At 37.7% G+C, this 14145-nt stretch overlaps 1 pseudogene; it reads right to left on the bottom strand.

Moving 5' to 3' along the window:
* Positions 1 to 1372: 1372 nt before the first annotated feature.
* On the bottom strand, positions 1373 to 2776 carry LOC130844478 (elongation factor 1-alpha 1-like; annotated as a pseudogene).
* Between the last annotated feature and the right edge of the window lie 11369 nt (positions 2777 to 14145).

Raw genomic sequence — 14145 nt, 5'->3', positions numbered from 1 at the left:
ATTAAAGATACTATAATAATAGGAAAAACAGAAAATATGAATAGTTATATGCTAGTAAATTTTTAGTTTGGATGACATGGATAAATTCTTAGGAAAGGATTACCCACCAAAAGGAACAGGGAACTTGAATAGTCCTATATTCATTAAAAACAGAATTGAACAGAGTTGAGAGTTTCCACAAAAATTAGCAGAGAAGATATATAGATGGCAAATAAGCACATGAAAAATGCTCAGGATCACTAGTCACTGGGCAAATGAAAATTAAAACCACAACTACTAATATAGGTAAAAATTTTAAAGGAAAAAAAAATCCCCAAAATGACAAACGTTGACAAGGACGTAGAACAACAGGAACTCTCATACACTGCTGGTGTGGATGCAAAATGGTACATCCACTTTGGAAAAGAGTTTGCTAGTTTCTTATGAAGTTATACATGCACTGTAGGAGTCTAACTTTTTGTTGTTGTTCTTTTGATGTTTGATAGCTTTTAAGCCTAACACCTCTCTCCTCCCCTCTGTCCACATCTGAGCAAGAAGACAAGACCTCAGCTCAGGTGCTCTCTCCCTTGATCATGGGAGGCTTAAACCACAAAAGCCCCTGCCCATGCTTGGAACTCTCACCCTTGCCCCACCCAACAACCACCATAAAAACTCCAAGCTTGGCTCCTTTCCTTCGTCTTTCAAGCCATTTTTAGAATGGTTTCGTAGCTATCCTGCTCTCCCCAGGAAACCTCATAATGTACTCAGTCTTTCCTTGGTGTATGGGTGGCATTATCAGTCTCGACATCCAAAGCAAACTTGGCAAATATACCTTTGCAGGGTGACCACCATATCCACCCAAAGGCTTGAGCAAGGATGTTTATAGAAACTTTACTGATAATAGAGACTAGGAACAACCCAAATGTGTATCAACTGGGGAGTGGATAAACAAATTGTGGTTCATCTACACAGTGGACTACTACTGAACAATAAAAAGGAACAAAATTCTGATACACGCAAGCATGAATGAATCTTAAAAGTATTAAGTATTATGCTAAGTGAAAGAAGCCAGTCACAAAGGCTACATATCTATGATCCCACGTATAGGACATTATTGAAAACACAAAACTATAGGAACAGAAACGAAATCAGTGGTTTCTTGAGTCTGAGGGCAAGGAGAGGGGATCAAATACATGGTGGCATGAGGGAACCTTATGGGTTGAAAACAAATGGTCCACAAAACATTCTCTTTTCCTTCTGAAGGCTTTACAATGCATTGTTATCATTAACCAGTCTTTTACTATTAAACTTAAATGGCCAATTGAGACAAACAGTTCTGGGACCATTCTTTCACCTCTGATTAAGACTGAAGTAGCAGTATTGAGGGTAATATTCATTTAGCCTTCTGACCTTTCTGGGCACAACTGGTGACCTTGCCAGCTCCAGCTGCCTTCTTGTCCGCTTCTTTGATGACACACACAGCAATCGTCTGTCTCATGTTACAAACAACAAAACAGCCTGGGGGCGGGGAATAGTCAGAGAAGCTCTCAACACACATGGGCTTGCCAGGAACCATATCAACAATGACAGCGTCACCACATTTCAAGAATTTGGGGCTATCTTCCAACTTTTCTCCAGATCAATGATCTATCTTCTCCTTCAGCTTGGCAAACCTGCAAGCAATGTGAGCTGCGTGGCAAGCCAGCACAGATGCATATCCAGCACTGATTTGACCTGGATGGTTTAGGATAATCACCTGAGCTGCCTTCATTGGTGGGTCATTTTTGGTGTCATCAGCCGCACCACCATGATGAACATCTTTAACAGACATCTCCTTGGCATTGAAATCCACACTGTCCCCGGGAAGAGCTTCACTCAAATCTTCATGGTGCATTTCAACAGACTTGACTTTAGTTGTTATTTTGATTGGAGCAAAGGTGACCACCGTTGCCAGATTTGAGAACACCAGTCTCCACTCAGCCTGCAGGAACGGTATCAATACCACCAATTTTGTAGACATCCTGGAGGGGCAGAAGCAAGGGCTTGTCTGTTGGACGAGTTGGTGACAGTGCAATCCAGAGCTTTAAGCAGTGTGGTTCCACTGGTATTGCCATCTTTACATGTGAGTGTCTCTCCTTTGAACTAAGGCATGTTAGCATTTGTCTCCAGCATCCTGTCACCATTCCAACCAGAAATTAGGACAAATGCTGCTGTATCAGGATTGTAGCCAGTTTTCTTTATGTAGGTGCTGACATCTTTAATGATTTCCTCATATCTCTTCTGGTTGTAGGGTGGCTCAGTGGAAGCCCATTTTGTTAACACCAACAATTAATTGTTTCTCACTCAGTGTGGAAGCCAGAAGTGCATGCTCATGGGTCTGCCCATTCTTGGAGATACTTGCTTCAACTTCACCATCACCAGCAGCAACTATCAGGACAGCACACTCAGCCTGAGATGTGCCTGTAATCATGCTTTTCATAAAGTCTCTGTGTCCTGGGACGTCAGTGGTGGTCACGTAACACTTGCTGGTCTCAAATTTCCACAGGGAAATATCAATAGTAACACCATGCTCACATTCAGCTTTCAGTTTATCCAAGTCCCAGGAATACGTGAAGGAGCACTTCTCTATCTCAGCAGCCTCCTTCTCAAATTTTCTGATAGTTCTTTTGTCAATCCCACATTTGTAGATCAGATGGCCAGTAGCAGTAGACTTGCCCAAATCTATGTGCCCAGTGATGATGATGTTGGTATGTCTTTCTCGTTCCCATTTTAGTTTAGGTTTATCAGTGGTTTTCATGACACCGGTGCAAAATTATTGTGAAAGTCCAATAATATAGTTTAAAAATAGACAATATATCATAGTCAAGACAAATTTATCCTAAGAATATAAGGTTGGTATAAGATTAGAAAATCTATCAATGTAAGTCACCACTTTAATGGATAAAAGGATAAAAATCATATGACCTCAAAAGATCCAGAAAAATGACTTACTAGAATTCATATCCATTTATGTTGGTAGAAAGTCTTAGCAAACAAGAAATAAAAGGTAACTGTTAATTTTATAAATGTTCCTATAAAAAAAGCTACCACAAAGCATCCTTACTGATGCAACATTGAAATCTTCCCCTTTGCAACCAGGAACAAAACAATCCACTATTACTTCTGTTGTTTAACATTTTTATTGGAAAACTGAGCCTGAGCAATAAGGTAAATAAAACTAAATGCATAGTGATTGGACAAATGAGAGAACAGTATATCCTTTTTGGAAATAAGATGACAATGTATGTACTAAATTCAAAATGAGCTTACAATAAACTACTAACATTGATAAGATATTTTAGCAACTTTGCTGGATAAAAAAAATGAAAAGATAAAAGTCTGTGTTTCTACATACCAGCAATTTATAAAATAAAATAGATATTAATTATAATGGAATAACAAAGTTAAAAGTACCTGGAAATAAGTGTACCAAAGTGTGTACAATCTTTTCAGGTAAAATTATAAATCTTTACTTAGATCTATTAAAGAAGACCTAAGTAAATACAGAATTTGTTTTGTTTTTGATCGAAAGGCTCAATGGTGAAGATAAATAACTATATTTAATGTAATCCCAACAAAATCTCAACATACTTTTTCTCTGGAACTTGACAATCTGATTCTAAAATTTATATGCCAATACAAAGAGCTAAGACCGGAGTGATGTCAGCACAATGGCTGAATAAGATATCTCTTACACATACCCCCTCCCACAACAAAAACTTGACATCCATTCATGGACGAAAGTACCCTTGTTGTTGCTGTGGGATCCAGCACCATATGCAAAGGACCTGAGAGGAGTCTTGCTCACTGTGGTCTCAGGTAACAGGAGTACAGAACTCAGAACCACCTATGGATCTTGCAGTGGCCCATAAACTGGCTCCAGCTCCATCTTGGCCATAATACAGAAGACCTTGGAGAACCCTAATGACCTTGCAGAGGTCCAGGAGTCCAATGGAGAAGTTGTAGCACACCATTGGAGCAAGAGAAATCTGAGACTGGGTGCATCGGAGAGAGTAAGAGGAACCAATTGATTTTACTCACATAAACCTTCTCCCAAGACAGCACAGCTCAGTTTCGAGACAGATTTTCTCAGCCCATGATTTCTTCTATGGGGAAAGTGGGAGCATATGAGTGAGCACCTGGCTTCTCCAGCTATGCAGGATGCTGCTAAAGAGGTCCATTTCTCTCTGGCCCCATTCAGGGTACTGAATAGTGAGCTGCATAACTTGGGGGCTAGTAGAGGAAAACTGGACTTTCAGTGGGCAGTAAAGGGATGTAGATCCTATTAACTGCATTGTGAACTCCAGCAAGAAACCTGCCCTGAGCCACTGAGAATGCCTTGCCCATGGATCCCCCAGACTGGCCCACAAGTATCCCCAGCACACCATGCATCTCACCCATACCCTGTGGCTTGCTCCCTGTGTGAGCTTCCAATGGCAACAAGCAAACTTTGACAGGCAGCTGGTAAGCATGTGCAGAAAGCCAGCCCAAATCTGTGGGCAAGGGAGAGATCACAAATTAGAGCTTTAGCACTGCTTTTGGGAAACAAAAGAGAAGCCATCAACACCCAGCCTGGTGTGTTGCAGGATCAAAGGAAGTCACCCAAGTTGAGAATTCTGCCACAATGTGGGAGCAAGAAGTGCAGAGCAGCTATATCCTAGAAGGTCTGAGAAAACCTCAGTACACTAGCAGGGCTGATGGAAGTTATTTATCTTCCAAAGTCAAACAATAAAGACTGGAGGCATGGCTGCTACTTTAAATGTGAAGACAGTAATACAAGACTTCAAGGAACATGAAAAATCAAAGAAACATGATATCAACAAAGGATCAAAATAATCTTCCAGTGACTGACTCTAAAAATGTGGAGATCTGTAACTTACCTTATAAATAATTTTAAATAGCTGTTTTCAGGAAGCTCTATGAGCTACAAGAAAACACAGAAAGACAATTCAGTGAAGTCAAGAAAACAACATGAACAAAACGAGAAGTTTAACAAGGAGCTAGAAATCAATTTTTTTTTTAAAATTCTGGGGCTAAAGAATACAATAAATGAAATGAAACATGAAATTGAGAACACTGACAACAAAATAGATCAAGCAGAAGAAAGAATCTGATTTGTGAAGGAGAAGACAGGATCTTTGAAATTATTCAATCAGAGGAGAACAAGTAAAAGTAAAAGATAAAAAAGAGTGAAGAAAGCACACATGAATTATAGGATACCATCAGGAGAAGCATCTGAGCATTACTGGAATCCCAGAAGGAGAAGAGAAGGAGAAAGGGTCAGAATGCTTATTTAAAAATATAATGGCTGAGAACTTCCCGAATCTTGGGAAGAGATTTGGCCATTCAAGTCCATGAATATCATAGGTCCCCAAACAAATTCAACTCAAAAAGGTCTCCAAACACATTATAATAAAACTGTCAAAAATCAAAGACAAAGAGAATTTTAACAGAAGAAAGAGAAAAGAAGTGTATCACCTACAAAGGAACTCCTATAAAGCTACTAGCAGATTTTTCAGAAGCCTACAGGCCAGTAAAGAGTAGGACAGTATATTCAAAGCATTGAAAGAAAAAAACCTACCAATCAACACTACTTTATACAGCAAAATTATCCTTCAGATATGAAGGATAAAGATGTTCCCAAACAAGAGCTAAGTGAGTTCATCACCACTAGACCTGCCTTACAAGAAATACTAAAAGGAGTTCTTCAAGCTGAAATGAAAGGATGTTAGTGAATAATAAGAAAACATATGAATATATGAACACGCTGGTAAAAATAAGAGTATAGTCAAATACAGAATACTCTAATACTGTATTATGGTAATGTGTTAACAACCACTTAAATCTAGTATAATGGTTAAAGGATAAGAATATTAAAAGTAACTAGAGGGACTTCCCTGGTGGTGCAGTGGGTAAGACTCCATGCTCCCAGTGCAGAGGGCCCGGGTGCGATCCCTGGTCGGGGAACTAGATGCTGCATGCATGCCGCAACTAAGAGTTCACATGCCGTAACTAAAGATCCTGCACATTGCAACAAATATCCCGCATATTGCAACTAAAAAAAAGATCCCACATGCTGCAACTGAGACCTGGTGCAGCCAAATAAATAAATATTTTTTTAAATAAATAAAAATAACTATAACTACAACAATTTGTTAATGAATACACAATATAAAAATGGGTAAATTGTGACATCAAAAACAAAAGAGGGGAAATAAAAGGTAGAGTTTTTCTATGTGCTTGAACTTAAGTTGTTACCAGCTGAAAGTATATTGTTACATCTATAAGATGTTTTATGTAGGCCTTCATGATAATCACAAAGCAAATACCTGCAGAGATATACATAAGCTAAAGAGAAGAAAATCAAAGCTTATGCAGGACTTCCCTGGTTGTCCAGGGGTTAAGAATCTGCCTTCCAATGCAGGGGACGCGGGTTCCATCCCTGGTCAGGGAACTAAGATCCCACATGCCATGGGACAACTAAGCCTGTGCACCACAACTACTGAGCCCATGCTCCTCAACAAGAGAGAAAACCTGCATGCCACAACTAGAGAGAAGCCCATGCACCACAGCCAAGAGCCCACGCACTGCAACAGAAGATCCTGCACACCACAACAAATATCCTGCATGCTGCAACTAAGACCCAGTGCAGCCAAAAATAATATATATATATATATATATATATATATATATATATATATATAAATAAATAAATAAGTAAGTAAATAAATAAATTTGGAACAAAAATCATATGCTATGGAAAATCATCAGTTCACAAAAGAAGACAGCAAGAGAAGAAGAAAAGAACAAGGGAACTACAAATCAGCCAGAGAAAGTTAATAACATGGCATTAGTAAGTCCTTAGCTACCAACAATTACTCTAAATGTAAATGGATTAAATTATCCAATCAAAGGCATAGAGTGTCCAAGTGGATGTAAAAAGAAGACCCAACTCTATGCTACTGCCAGAGACTCACTTCAGCTTTAAGGATATATAGATTTCAAGTGAGGAAAGGAAAAAAGTATTTCAGGTCAATAGAAATTAAAAAAAGCAACAGTAGCTATACTTATGTCAGACAAAATACTCTTTCACTCAAAAGCTGTAACAAGAGACAAAGAAGGACATTATATAATAATGAAGGCATCAGTTCATCAAGAAAATATAACAATTGTAAATGTATGCACCCAGTACTGGAGCACCCAAATGAATTAAGTAAATCCTAACAGATCTGAAGTGAGAAATAGACAATAATATAATAATATTAGGGGAATTCAGTACCCTACTTTCTACGAAGAATTCATGATCCAGGCAGGGAATCAATAAAGAAACATTGGACTTGACCTATACTTTAGACTAAGAGGAAGGAACAGACATATACAGAGCATTCAATCCAATAGCAGCAGGATATGCTTTCTCCCAAATGCCCATGGAATATTCTCCAGGATATATCACATGTTAAGTCACAAATCAAATCTTGGCAAATTCAAGAAGACTGAAATCAAACCAATTATCTTTTCTAACCACAGTGGTATGAAACTAGAAATCAATAACAGAAGGAAAACTAGAAAATCACAAATATGTGGAAATGAAAAAACATAATAATGAACAACCAGTGGATCAAAGACAAAGTCAAAAGGAGCATGAAAATGTATCTTGAAACAAATGAGAATGGAAACAGCATACCAAAACTTGTGGGATACAGCATAAGTAGTTCTAAGAGTGAGATTTATGAGGTTATGGTTTACACTTACATTAAGAAAGAAGAAATAGCTCAAACAACCCAACTTTACACCTCAAGGACCTGGAAAAAGAACAAACCAGCCCAAAGATAGCAGAAGGAAGGAAATAACAGAGGTCGGAGCAAAGATAAATGAAATAGCAAGAAAATAATACAAAAAATTAATAAAACTAAGAGGTGATTTTTAAAGATAAAATTTACAAACCTTTAACTAGATTAAAAAATTTCAAGGAAAGGACAACTTTTTAAATAAATAGTGCAAGGATAATCAGGTATCCTTATAGAAGAAAAACTGTATTCCTTCCTCAAACCATAGGCAAGAATTAATTCCATGACATGTGTGAAGTAAACTATAAAACATTTAGAAGAGGGAACATATAGAGTAATATAATTTTATTTTATTTTTTTCACTTTGTGGTATGATTGCTTAAATCAGTAATAAAATAACTACCCATAAAGAACAGATTTATAATTTAACTACATTAAAATATAAAAGTTCTGTACATTAAAACACTTTAAAAATTGAAAAGATAAAGTAAGGAGTGTCAGAAAATATTTTCTAAGGATATAAACAACAAAAGATTAAAATGTATATACATATATATATTCTAAATTTAAACATACAATTTTAAATCTCTGATTCAATAAGAAGGCAGGCAACGAATAGAAAATAGGTGGTACTTCATAATAGAAGAAATAAAAATAGCCAAAATGATATGAAAATTTACTTAAAATCATTATTATTCAAGGAAGTCCATATTAAACCATGGGGAGATACCACTCTATCCCCTCAGAGTGGCAAACATTCAAAACCTTTAGAGTTATGAGTGTTGTTGAGGATATGTCACAACAAGAACTCATTCAGCATTGGAGGCAGTGCATATTAATCCATCCCTTTGGAAAACAAGTTGTTATTAAATGGTAAAGTGGTGATATCCATATCATTACTCCCAGGAATATATAACTTTGAGAAGCTCTTGCACATGAGAACCATGACAATATGAACAAGATTGGTCATGAAAGAAAGCAGAGTAGTCCCAAATTAGAAAACACCCCAAGTATTCATAGTAGTAGAATGGATAAATATACTGCAGTAGAGTCATACAGCAGAAATGTTCTACAGCAATGCAAATAAACTACAGTTACGTGTAACAACACTGATGAATGTTACAAAAGGTTGAATAGAAGAAGCAAGACATAAAAAAGTAAATCTATGATTCCAGAGATTCCATTTTCTGAGATATAGTTGACATAGAGTATTTATTTATAAAATTGTATTTATTGAGATATAGTTGACATACAATAAGCTGCATATATTTAAAGTGTACAATTTGATATTTTTTTTCTTATTAGTAATGTATATATGGCAATCCCAATCCCCCAATTCATCCTGCCCCAACCCACCCCCCTGCTTTCCCCCCTTGCTGTCCATATGTTGGCTCTCTACATCTGTGTCTCTATTTCTGCCTTGCAAACCAGTTGATCTGTACCATTTTTCTAGATTCTGCATATATGCGTTAATATATATTTGTTTTTCTCTTTCTGACTTACTTCAGTCTGTATGACAGTCTCTATGTCCATCCATGTCTCTACAAATGTCCCAATTTCATTCATTTTTATGGCTGAGTAATATTCCATTATATATATGTACCACATTTTCTTTATCCATTCATCTGTTGATGGACATTTAGGTTGCTTCCATGACCTGGCTATTGTAAATAGTGCTGCAATGAACATTTAGTGCATGTATCTTTTTGAATTATGGTTTTCTCTGGGATTTAATCCCAGTAATGGGATTGTTGGGTCATATGGTAATTCCATTTTTAGTTTTTTAAGGAACCTCCATACTGTTCTCCATAGTGGCTGTATCAATTTACATTTCCACCAACAGTGCAAGAGGGTTCCCTTTTCTCCACATGCTCTCCAGCATTTATGGTTTGTAGATTTTCTGATGATGCCCATTCTAACTGGTGTCAGGTGATACCTCACTGTAGTTTGATTTGCATTTCTCTAATAATTAGTGATGTTGAGCTGCTTTTCATGTGCCTCTTGGCTACCTGTATGTCTTCTTTGGAGAAATGCCTATTTAGGTCTTTAGCCCATCTTTTGGTTGGGTTGTTTGTTTGTTTGATATTGAGCTGAATGAACTGTTTATGTATTTTGGAGATTAATCCTTTGCCTGTTGATTTGTTTGCAAATATTTTCTCCCATTCTGAGGATTGTCTTTTCATCTTGTTTGTAGTTTCCTTTGCTGTGTAAAAGCTTTTAAGTTTCATTAGGTCCCACTTGTTTATTTTTATTTTTATTTCCATTACTCTAGGAGGTGGAAAGATCTTGCTGAGTGTTCTTCCTATGTTTTCCTCTAAGAGTTTTTATAAACTCTTACATTTAGGTCTTACATTTAGGTCTTTAATCCATTTTGAGTTTATTTTTGTGTATGGTGTTAGGGCATAGATTCCATTTATATGCAGCTCAGAAATAAGCAAAACTAAAATGTATTGTTTAGAGATGTAAACATAGGAGACAAAATCATAAAGCTAAGCAGAGAGATGATCATCATGAAGATCAAGATTGTGATTGCACATAAACTGGAACAAGAGGGTTTTAATCATGAAAGAACATTCATGTGCTTTTCGGGGATCTGTAACTTTTTATTTCTTAAACTGGGTAGTAATTACATCAATGCTTGCTTTATAATAATTTGTTAAATTGTACATCTATGTTTTGTTTACCTCTTTGCACATATTGTGTTTAACAATGAAAATTTTTAAAATGTGTATTACTTATCTGTTATAAAAATATTTACCACAACATTCAAAAGTTTAAGTAGGCAAGTATTTATCTCACATATCTTCTGAAGGCCAGGTTTTGGGAGTGTCTTAGCTGGGTGGCCTTGAGGTCAAGCCATTGGCCGGGACTATAGTCACATGGCTTGACTGGGGTCAGAAAATCCACTTCCATGAAAGTTGACACACAAGCTTGTTGGCTGGGGGCCTCAGCTCCTTACCATGTGGACCTCTTCACAGGGCTGCTTGAGTTTCCTTACCACATGATAGCGGACTTCCTCCAGTGTGAAGGATTAAAGAGAGGAAGAGAAGGGTGCAATGCCTTTCATAACCTAGTATCAGAAGTCATACACTGTCACTTTGCCACATTCTATTCATTAAAAGGAAGTCATTAAAGTCCAGTCCATGCTGAAGGATAGAGGAATTAAACTCCATCTCTTCAAGGGAATGGTATTGGAGTATTTGTGGACATATTTTAAATCACCATAAATTTTATCAGAAGTCTAACTATAAACAAATTCAATGTAGAGTAGCTATATTAGGAAAAGTATTTGCAACATATAGGAAAGCAAAATGACAATCAATTGTAAGTGAAGATAAGAACTCAATATACAAACTGAAAAAAAGACACAAAAAATTCTAATAAGAATATAAGAGGAAAAATATAAACATTGCTAGTGAAAATGAAAATCTGAGTTTTTACAGCTTTTTTTGAAAGAAATATCACAATATATATTAATGTGGAGACTTCAACCACTGAATATATGAAGGATTTATTTTTTAAAAGGAGACCAACATGTATAAAACATATGGAGATGTTTATTTAACATTATTTATAGATGAAAAAAGCTGAAACAAATTGAATGACCAATAAATACACAAATGTTTGAATAAATTATGACACATCCATGCTGTGAAAACATTTTTTTTAACTTTCTATTGATAACTAGTGTACATACAGAAAAGTGCAATATTGCATGCAAAAAACCTAAAGAAATACCAAGATCTGGTCATACTCATGAAATCAGGATTCCAATCAAGAAAGAGAACAATGCCGGGACCCCCAAAGCCCTCTCAGCTTCATTATAGTCTTGAACCTTTCAGGGTAATCACTATCCTGACATCTGAGAACATAGATTAGTGTTGCTTTTTTTTTTTTTTTTGTACTTTGCATGCATGAAATCATATAGTATGTTATATGGTGTATTATACAGTTGACCCTTGAACAACACTGATTTGAACTATGGGTTAACTTATATGCAGATATTTTCCAATAGTAAATAGTATAGTACTACACAGTCCGTGGTTGGTTGAATCTGCAGATGCAGAGGAACCATGGATATAGAGGGTCACCTATAAGTTATACATGGGTTAACCCCCATGTTGTTCATGGGTCAACTATAGTTTTATTTTCCTTTATATTGTATTTGGAAGATTCATCCATACTACATATAGTTATAGGTAATTGATTCTCATTGTTGCACAGTATTTTATTGTGTCTCATCTTATTTAGCCACACCACTTTTTTGCATTATTCTGTGACCAGCAGAGGTTCCTTTATTGTTTGTCTGTAAGCGTCAGTGTGTGGGGAGGGAGAGGGTACAATAGTGGCTCCTTCTCCTGGGAGTGAGTGAGCAGTGGCGCACTGTTGTTTCAGTCAGGCTTGGAGGTGCCTGTTGCAGAGGGACACTAGTGGCTCAGGCATAAACAGAAAGTCTTAGAGTTGGGCCTCTCTCGGGGTTTTTTGTTGTTGTTGTTGCTGTTGTTGTTGTTGTTGTTGTTTTCTCTCGGCAGCCTCCCTGCTGCTGGCGTTGCAAGGGGTTTTAATCTAGCCCCGCCCGAGTGCCTGAGGGTGCTTGTTATCCCTGAGTGCCTTAGTTGGCCCACAGAGCGTCTCTCCACTGCCTGTTGCAGAGGCACCGAAAGAGAGAGAGAGGCTATACGTGCGGCTCCCCGCCCCCCGCCTGTGAGCCTGCAGCCTCCAGCCGCCATCATGGCCGGGCAGCTCTCTGGGATGGGCACTCCTCTCCGCGGACCTCCTCCCTCCTGTCCTCTCGGTCCGTCACCCTACCAGCAACAATGTTTCTCACCCTGAACCAGCTCTCTGGTTCCCACACTCCCGCTCCCGGACCCTCCGTTCAGCCGCGGATCGATGTCTCGGTCCGGGAACGCTGAGCTGCGCTGCGGACCCTCCGTATGTTTCTCACTCCCTCCCGTCTGCCACAGCTCCGCCGCTTCACCCTCTTTGAGCCTTCGTAGATGCCTCCCTACCGGCTGTGTCGGGCTCCCCTCGGTCCTTTCTGGTGTCTGAGGCCGTCTGCTGGTGTTCAGCTGGTTCTCTGTGGTTATTACTGCGTCCTTCTGTGCATTCCCAATGCATCTGTGGAGAGGGATGCACTCCACGTCTCTCTACTTCGCCGCCATCTTTTCTCTCCAGTCCTCCATGCTCCGCCACACCACTTTTAACAGGTATTTAGTTTCCAGCTTAGGACTATTATGATTAGTGCTATGAATATTCTAGCATGTGTTTTTTGGTGAGTATATCTACACATTTCTGACAGATATATATGTAGGAGTAGAATTGCTGGGTCATAGGATATGCATGTGTTTGGCTTTAGTAGACTCTGCCAAACAGTATTCTAAACGAAGTGGTTGGACCAATTTATGCTAACATCAAGAATGTATGAAATTTGCTGTTGCTCCACATTCATGCCAACACATGCTTTTTCCATCTTTTTTTGCATGGGTCATGAAATGGTTCTCATGTTTCTTCTAGAAGGCTAATTGTTTTTTCTTCACATTTAGGTATGCAATTCATATGGAATTAATTTTTATGTATGGTATGAGGTAAGTGTCAAGTCACATTATTTTTTCATATGGATATTCAATTGACCTGGAACAATTTATTGAAAAGATCATCCTTTACTATACTGTTTTGATGATGGTAGCTTTTTAGTATAGTTTGAAATCAGGGACCATGATACCTCCAACTTTGCTCTTCTTTATCAGGATTGTTTTGGCTATTCAGCTCTTTTGTGTGGAAAGATACACTGTGTTCATGAACTGGAAGAATTAATGTTGTTAAAAATGACCATACTACCCAAGGCAATCTGCAGATTCAGTGCAATCTCTTTCAAAATACCAAAGACATTTTTCACAGAACTGCAATAGATAGTTCTAAAATAAAAAAACATAGAAGACACAGAATAGTCAAAACAATCTTGATAAAGAAGAACAAACAGCTGGAGGTATCATGCTCCCTGATCTCAAACTATACTATTACAAAGCTACAGTCATCGAAACAGTATGGTACTGGCACAAAAACAGACACATAAATCATTAGAACAGAATAGAGATCCCAGAACTAAACACACACTTTTATGAGCAGTTACTCTATGACAAAGTAGGCAAGAACATACAGTGGGGAAAAGATAGTGTTTCCAATAATTTGTGTTGGATAAACTAGAGAGTTCCATGCAAAAGAATCAAACTGGACTACTTTCTCACACCATAAAAAAAACTCAAAATGGATTAAATGTAAGATCTGAAAACATAAAACTTCTAGAAAAACGTAGTCAGTACACTCTTTGGTCTCAGCAATA

The sequence above is a fragment of the Hippopotamus amphibius genome, chromosome 2 (assembly GCF_030028045.1).
Source record: "Hippopotamus amphibius kiboko isolate mHipAmp2 chromosome 2, mHipAmp2.hap2, whole genome shotgun sequence".
NCBI classification, from domain to species: Eukaryota; Metazoa; Chordata; class Mammalia; order Artiodactyla; family Hippopotamidae; genus Hippopotamus; species Hippopotamus amphibius.
The sequence above is the reverse complement of the archived record's forward strand: the minus strand, read 5'-3'. Positions and strand labels throughout refer to the sequence as shown.